Source organism: Vanellus vanellus, assembly GCF_965231255.1.
Source record: "Vanellus vanellus genome assembly, chromosome: 2".
In the NCBI taxonomy this organism is placed as follows: Eukaryota; Metazoa; Chordata; class Aves; order Charadriiformes; family Charadriidae; genus Vanellus; species Vanellus vanellus.
Window position 1 is genome coordinate 37896059 of NC_138906.1, and position 8949 is coordinate 37905007.

Below are 8949 nucleotides of genomic sequence, written 5' to 3' on the forward strand. Positions count from 1 at the left end.
GGAAAAGGTTGGCTACACTAGGTGTGCAGTCCAAGGCTAAATCTTAAAGTAGGGATGCAAGATTCTCTCCCAGCTGAGGTCTTTTCAGTGAGCTTTGCACAGCTGAATCACAGGGATTTAATGCAAACCCTGGTAAGTAGGTATTAACGGTTCGGGTCAGTTTGCAAAGAAAGCATCTGACTTCTCAGGAAGGCTACCCTGCAGTACCTGCACCGAGCCTTGCAACTAATGCAAGGTAACCGTAAAGGGAATTTGGAGTACTATGGACTATGTTTAAGAAAACATAAAGGCAGTCCTCAGGCTTCAGTCAATATACAGATTTTACATTCCTTTTTGCCATTGTATATTTGAATTTAAATACAAGATTTGAAAAATAACATGCTGTTCTACAGCATATGGGTATAAACAATTATTTTCTTTCAAAAATGATTCTTCCATATCCTCTAGGCTCTTCAGAGCCAGAGATCTCTTTGTCCAAGGCAAGTTTTGCATGTTAAATATCTTTTGTTAAGAGTAACGAGTCTGCTTGGAAAAAATATGGCTTTGGGATATACAGCCTCTGCAATTTGTTGAAGAAGGGCTTGTGAACCTAAAAGCTCATTGCTTTTCTCAAGTATACTTCTAATGTCATAAAACCACCATCTCTGCTTACAGGTCTGTCTTGCCTTGCTCTTAGACCATGTCAGCGGGGAGCACTAACGTGTTTCTGAACTCCGCAGAATTTTGTCTGCCTGAGGATCACTAGAGCTTCTATCATTCTAATTTCAGTGCTATTTGACTTGTCCTAGACATCTGAAAGTCTGCTGGCAGTGTGGAAAATGATAATTGGGTTTGATGTATATGATTACCCATTAACTAGACTTCTAGCAAAGCTTAATTCTAAGGACTGCTGTCTTTTCCCCATAAGGTCAGCTAAACTAAGTAACTTTCAAACCTCAAAGAGGCTTATTCTGTCTTTAATGAAAATGAAATTCTGGTTTTCAACAGTCAATTAATAGGTAGCTCTTACAGTTACAGAAGTTGTATTGGTTTTGGGCTAGATGGCAACGATTCTCCTTCCTGTTCTGCTAGATCAATAAAACAGACCATGTCAAGGACAGCACTATCCTTATAGAGTGCTTTCCAATTATGTAAAGCACTTGCCTGTGTATGAAGCGCTGCAGGATTCGAAACTTGCCCTTAAAATGAAACACATTCCATCCATGGTTCTTTCCATCACCATTGGCCATAGCAATCCAACTGTACCAGTTACTAGCAGTGACTGAGTAGGCTGGATATGCGGAGTGAGGCTTTCCTCTGTGGGTTTCCAGCTGCTGGGGATGTGCGGTAACTGGTACAGAATCACACAGAATGATCAGGGTTGGAAGGGACCTCTGGAGATCTAGTCCAACCCCCCTGACAGAGCAGGGTCACTTACAGCAGGTTGCACAGGACGGCATCCAGGCGGGTTTGGAATGTCTCCAGAGGGGGAGACTCCACCACTTCTCTGGGCAGCCTGTTCCAGTGCTCTGCCACCCTCAAAGTACAGAAGTTCCTCCTCATGTTAAGATGGAACTTCCTATATTCAAGTTTGCGCCCATTACCTCTTGTTCTATCACTGGGCACCACTGAAAAAAGACTGTTCCCATCCCCCTGTCACCCTCCCTTTAAGTATTTGTAAGCATTAACAGGATCCCCCCCTTAGTTGTCTTTTCTCTAGACTAAAAAGACCCAAGTCCCTCAGCCTTTCCTCATAAGATGTTCCAATCCCTTAATCATCTTCTGCTCCTGCCTCATCTGGCTGTTCGTTTCACCAGGTTGCCTTGATTGCGATTTTGTTCTGAGATGCACGTGTAGCCTTGGACTGAAAAGCCATCGTCCCTGCAGCATTGTTGTGTTTCTGCAAAATGGTGGCGCTGGAGAAGATCTCTTGGTGGTTGTCAGGTCCCAGCAGCCGTGTGATAGATGTTTATTACAGATTTTCCATAGGACAGCAAAGTAGGATTTTAAATACATCCATACATAATGTGTAGGTTTCGACTGGTTTTGCTAATGGTGTGATGATATAAATTGACACTTCTTCTGTTTTAAGACTGCGTTGTGTTTTTTTTTGGTCTGAAGTAAATATATTTAAGTGAACCTGGAATAAGCCTTACTTAACCAACACAAACTTAAACCAGTTTCATCTCGGTCCGTTGTTTTCCCATAGGCTTGTAATACAGTCTGAACTGACCAGGCTTAAAATTAACTTAAATCTTTGCTTCATGTTCATTTAGGCAACATCTGCTCCGTGAGTGGGAAGTCTTTCTCCTGCTGAGGGCAGAAAAAGTCCTTCAGACCGCTTAGTGGTTTGCTTGAATTCATTGTTGGAAAAATATCATGTGCCTTTGGGCACTGGGGAAGCAAGCTGTGGACCACATTTGTCCTGCAAGCATGGAGTTTTCTACTTTTGCTCCTCTTGCTGCTTGATCTTGATCCGTGATGGCAGGGCAGTCAAACCCAAGTGCTGCTTCTCTTTTCTTCCTCCTATTATTGTGTGTTTGTCACGTCTCCTTCCAGAAGTTGTGAGAAAACAGCAGGAGTTTTCCATAACAGAAATCTGCCTCCTGTGCTGAGAGTTGGCTGAGGGCTGGTGCCAGTCTTATGAAGTCATGGTGCAGCAGTGGGGTCCATAATTGGGGTGACAGTAACCAAAATCACATCTTAACATTTAGCAGGCACAAAAGAAATGAGGCAGAAAATCCAGGGATATGGATAAATCACTGGTTTTCAGCCTGATTTTCTTACTGGTCAGTCTCATGAAAAGTTCCTCCTGCCAAATGGTGTTTGTTCCTCCGAATTGTCTGCTTCAGTAATGAGTAATGCTATTTAGAAGCTATTTACTTCCAAAATATTGTTTTCATGCCACTGGCACAGGATAGCTCAGAAAGGGAACAAAGCCTGTTGAACAAACAAGCTGCCCAGTTGAATTCACTGTTAATACATTCCTAAATGGTTAATTTAACTGTTGATAGATCCAGTTTATAAACTAGTGCGATATATAGATGCGGCTACACAGATTAAGATTTTTGCAGTAACAGTGGGCCATCTGATGCGTTCTTCAGGGGGAGAGAGCCTGAAGAGTGAATTGCTGTTGTGTGAGACACTGGACATCTGATCCAGCTGGACCGTTGTAATGATCCCTCATGGACTTGGTCAACTTGAAAGACCCAAGAAACAGTTTGAACAGAGTTGATCAAAATGGGGTTTTGAGTTTGTTCAGCCTTGAGAAAAGAAGGCTTAAGGGAGACCTTATCACCATGTTTCGGTGTTTCAAGGGTGGCTGTAAAGAAGATGGAGACTCCATTTTTACAAGGAGTCACATGGAAAAGACAAGGGGTGATTGGTACAAGTTACTACTGGGGAGATTCTGATTGGACACAAGAGGAAAATTTTTCACAGTGAGAACAATCCGCCTCTAGAATAATGTCCCCAGGAGAGTGGCGGATTCCCCGTTATTGGATACTTTTAAGATTCAGCTGGACAGGATGCTGGACTATCTTGTCTAGACTGTGTTTTTGCCAAGAAAGGTTGAACCAGATGATCCCGAGATCGCTTCAAACCAGGTATTCTATGAAAATGCTTGGTGAGCATGCTATGTTGACTGCAATATTTCCCATCTTCCCCACTGTTTTGAGCTGCAGTTACAGAGACTGCTTAGGATCGATCTGTCTCAGGATGTTATTACTTAACTATTAGTTTCATTTTTGACCGTGTCTGTGCTCGGTCTTTCCCAGCCTTCTCCCCAGATGCACGTCATGAGACTGGGACTTCTAATTTTGTGGTTATGGCCAAGACTATCACTTTTGCTTCACTTTCCTCTCTGGGGACGAGGCCAAGCACTCACATTTCCTAGATGAGACCAGGTGGCACGTCACAAAAATAGCTGTTTTGGGTAGAATAAGGAAATCCGCAGCAGGAAGAAAGCCAACCTAAAACACATAGTGATAAGTAACGGCAATTCAGGCAGCAGAGAAAAATCATATCATAAATTCAAAGACTTTGAAATGGAGGGGGGGAGACACTTCTGGCATGTGAGGTTCAAAATGTTCCGGGGGGTGAGTCGGGAAGGAAAGGGTCAGGTGATGTCAGCCTCTGCGTTTGAGAGACTGAGAAAGAAATGTTGCAATAAGACTGCACAGCATTTGCTGACACTTGCTCTGCTTACTCAGCAGCGAAGATACAGCTTCCATCAGCCCTTCTTTTCCCGTGGTAAGTAAAAATTAGTTAATACAGAGAGATACCTTGGGGAAGATAATATTTTTAGGGCGATTTAATTTGATTTAATGCAATGAAATATTTAATTCCTGTTAGAAACATGAAGTTTTGGAAGAAAGAAAAACATACACTCTCTGAATATAAAACCCCCCTTCAGAAGCAGCATTTAAGATTTTTCTTGGGTTTTTAATCAGTGATCTGAAATGCTGATACTTCAGTCTCTATTTGCAAATGCCTTTTTTTTTTTTTTTTTTCAGTTTGTAATCCAGTTTGTAAAAGTAACAGCTGTCTGATCTGTTGTTTGTAATTGGCATCACATGAAAACATCTAGGGGTGGCTTATCTGTCTGTGGGTGATTTTTATATTGCCGATTCTCGTTGGTGTATGGTTTGTGTGTGCACACTGTGCACATCTTCACTCGTCACTTTTGTAACTGAACAAAACTTTGACTTGGAAAGTACTGGGGTGCTATGTCAGCAGGTGGTTTTAGCCTGGAAGTTACTTGCCTCTTTCCCTTTGTTCTCAAAGGTGGTTTATACTGCCAGTGGTATGCCCTGTTTGTGTAGATATCTGTAAGAAGCCTCGTGTGTATCCGATATTTTCCATGTTGAGTATGGCTGTAGTTGGAAAGATGATTGAATTTGCTGGATTGACAAGCTTGCTGCTGTTTCTGGAATTGGTTTCTCCTCATTCGAGGGATCTCCTAAGTTCTCTGGAGTAAGCATGCTTACTGGGACTTCACACTGGAGGTCACCCACCAATGCTCCCCTTCAAAGACTGCCTCATCTCTTTGGTCTTCTAGCAACAAAACCTGCAATTATTCATGCTACAAAATCATGTAGCGTAGTTTAAGCTACTTATTATACGCCGTAATATTTGGAAAGAGTAACAAAGGCAGGCTCATGTGGCAGACCAGCTTGACGAGCTGCCTGGAGCACACAGGAGCCGGAGCTGCTGGAGAGTTTTGAGTGGTCTCCAGGTTGTCTGCAGAAGCTGTGGCAAGCGTCAGCCCTGAGTAATAAATAATTACCATGATGAAGATTGGCACGTACTGTTCTTTCAGTGTCTTGACCCACAATTACTGTTCTCTAGCCATTGCCTAAAACCCCAAGCTGCTAGCGTTAGCCTTACTGGTATTTTCTAATGTGAGAAAACTGAAGTAATAGTTGTTCTGGGATCAGTAACCCACCGAAACTGCAGAACGTACATGAAGTCCTTTGGTTGAGCATATGTCTGCAATCTGGGGGGGGGGGGGGGGGGGGGAAGAGTGAAGAAACATTTGATGCTCTCTCCTACTGTGAATAGATTTCTTAGTACTTATTCCTTGTTTATCTTTAGGCTTTTAGAGGTTTCAGAGAGGCTTGGCCTGTGAGTCATGCTGCTTGTCCAGCAATGTGGTATTAAATTGAGGGAATTCGAAGTGTGGTATAATACCACTGTAATTGGAAATCTGTGACCCACACCTGACACTGTAATCCACATAATGTATTTATTTTGGAGGGGAGAGGGGAATTTGTTTGGTCAATTCTTTGATTCTCAAGTTCCTCTGAAATGAATGAAAATTTCTTTGATAGTTTGTTTTTGGTTTTGTTTTTTCAAATGGACTGAATTCATTTTCTTGATAAAATGGATTTTAATAACTAGGAAGATTGCAACACAAAGGAATAGCTGATTGGGGAAAAATGATGGCATAGTGCTTAAAGAGGAGCTGTCTTATACCTGGTGGCCATAAACAAGCATTTAGCAACCAAAAGGAGTGAAATCCTGTAGGAAAGGAGTAGTTAACGAAGCATCTTGGCAGTGGCAGCTGGAAGTCAGAATATCACCTGTAGCCTCAAAGGCATGATTTCTGGCAGCACATTTCTACGTAGCGCTGTGGTTGGAGAGAAGGTGTGTGAATTCTATCGGTGGTTTGGAAAGCTCTTGTTCTTTTAAAAGTAATTTAGATAGTGTGCTTGTTTTCTGCTCAGCAATGAAGCAATTCTGCTGCAACTGTAAAACGCCACCGGTGAAACAGGTACCTCAGGCCTGGAAAGTGAGATGGATTCGCTGAAGGCCTACTTCATTTTGTTGACTTCACTAAGCAGTCTGCAGATACCCAAGTGCTGTGCAGAGTTTAGATGAAAATGCTGAGGTCTTTCATATTCTTTTCACGTCTGATGAGTGGACCCTTAAGGTGATTTGCTGAGGGAAGGTGAAGCAGATGGATAGATGAAATAGGGTAGATGAAAGAAGGAAGGATGCTCTGTGACCTGCGAAGTCTAGAGTTATGGACCTCACCGTCCTGTTCACGAGCAGTGAGGGACAGAAGGGAACTCATGACTCCTCTGATGAGCCCAGTTCAGTTGAACCCATGTATTAAGCTGGATCAGGTGAAGTAGAAAGCACCCACTTATGCTGAGGCGGAATTACTCTGGATTGAGTGGAAGTCCCTGCTTGGGGAACAGCATTTGAATAAGATTTTTCCCATCAATAAGAGCAGTAGTTCTGTGACAGCCACGTACCCAATTCCTGTAAATGCCAGGCTGTGTTATGATGTGGTTAGTTTGCCATCACAGAATGGTATGTTTATATATATATATAAATGTATGCTACCTTATTTTTTTCAAAACTGGGCAATAAGCACTCAAAATTTTGCCTGTTTCTTATACTCTAATGTTCCGGTATAAGTCACCATCTAAGTCACTACTGGACTAGATGGACCTTCCCATTGATATATACAGTATGGCTGGTCTTACGATCTCAGGCAGCTTTGTTCCGTAAACAAGTTAACATTGCTTTCTGCCACTTGTAGTCTTTTCATTTGAAACCTGTAATAATATTTCATCCCTGCTTCTGACTAGCTGTGGGTTAGTAAAAAGTGGGGATTTAGCTCCTGTGTTTCCTACTCCCTTGCAACGCAGTGGGACAGGCATCTCTCAGGTCTTCTGCTCCATGCAGGACATGCTCTTTTCCCAGCAGTGATTTTTTTCCCTGCCAGTGACTGACCTTTCAGAATTAGTCCAGAACCTGAGGCTTCTGCAAATACAATAAATGCTTCCCAAAAGAAATTTGCATTATCCTATCCCAAATCCCTTGAAAGTGCAGCTGAGGACTTTCCTTGTGGCTGGATAGGACTTTCAGTCATCACCAAGGTCTCTTTCCCCATTGAAGCTTGAAGGTGGCCGTTTAGTTACATGTTTAGAAATAACTGAGGGTGGGTGGATGGATAATTCTTGAGCTGAAGATCAACACTTATTGTTTGAGGGGAAACACTGGCCATGTGGAATCTGTGACCGCTCCCAGAGCAGACAAGGACATTGCGTAGGCCGCTGCCCAGCAACGACTGAAATCATAAGATTTCAGTGCAGCTAAACACAGCTACTAGTGAGGTGGCTGGGAGGGCTCGCATTTGTTTGTGCTGTTGTTACAGCAAGTTGTTATGGGTTTTGTCTGTGGTACTGCTTGAGTTTTCATCTTTCAGTTCGGGGATGTAGGGGAGAAGTTACTTCTTCCTTTAAGAGCAGTCCTTTTGCATATTAAAAAGGTATTCCTCTAGTAATATTTAATAATCTGTCATAATTTTGATTTTAAAATATAAAATAAACTCAAAAATATGAAATTAAATATAATACTTAATAGTATTTATCCATTATGCCTGAAGAAAGCACTGCAGTGCTTGGATTTGGGTTTTTTTTTCCCTCTTGATTTATTTATTTTATCTTTTTTTTAGGCTGCAGGAAGTATGACAAGTCATCCTACGTAATCTTTTTGCTTTGGGTTGGTTTTGGCAGTTGTGGAGCTGTTCCCTGGTGGTTTCGTTGGTTATGCAATTAAGAACTGTCAAAAATATGTACTGCAAGGAGCAGGTGTTATATTAAGTATACAAAACTAATAATAATAAAAAAGAAAATCTTCAGCCTGATAATAGACCAGAAGCAGAACAAAAACTTAAAGCAATGGGGCTTTTTTTCAGTCACAGTAGAGAACATCTTATCAAGATTACAGATCTATCGCTGCCTTTCTTGATCCTTTTTCCCAGCACTGGTTCATTTCTCTGTCAATGGAAACTTTTTTTTTTTATGAGTACAAAGACCAGCAACCTTCTGTTTGGCTTCTGAAGGCTGCGGTTCTCTGTTGCTGGTATTTTGGGTAGGGTTTTTCTAAAGAAAAAACGGCATCTTCCTAAGCAGACAGTTGAACTGTTCTGCTTCACTGGCTTCTACATGGGTTAAAGAAGTCCCAAAATAAATGTCTTGCTACCAGACAGAGTACTGCATTCAGTATGTTTGCAAGTGGCTGCAGCATAAGTGGGGTGATCTCGGGCTTGAAGTCAGTGGAAAAGATAGCTTGCGTTTCCTTTTTTTTTTTTTTTTTTAATTACTTAATGAAAAAATGATGTATCTTGAATATTTTAGGTCAGTTTTTGGTGCTGAAATATTCATTTTAGTCATTACATATTTAAAATCGCCAGAGCTGTTTGGAGTTTAAAATGTGCTGGTGCAGGTTAGAAAGAACAGAACTTGGTTGTTAGAAAAACAGGCGACAAACCGAAACGTGTTATTGCAGCCCTGTCATTCACCAGCAGTGTCAGGAATGAGATATTTTGGGCTTGTATAATTTCTTACTTAAATCAGCTAAAAGATAGGAGAGAAAGAAGCTGCAGGATCTGATAGAATAAATAACTGGGAGGAAAAAAAAAGGTGGTTGTTTTTTTTTTTTTTTTTTGAAAAA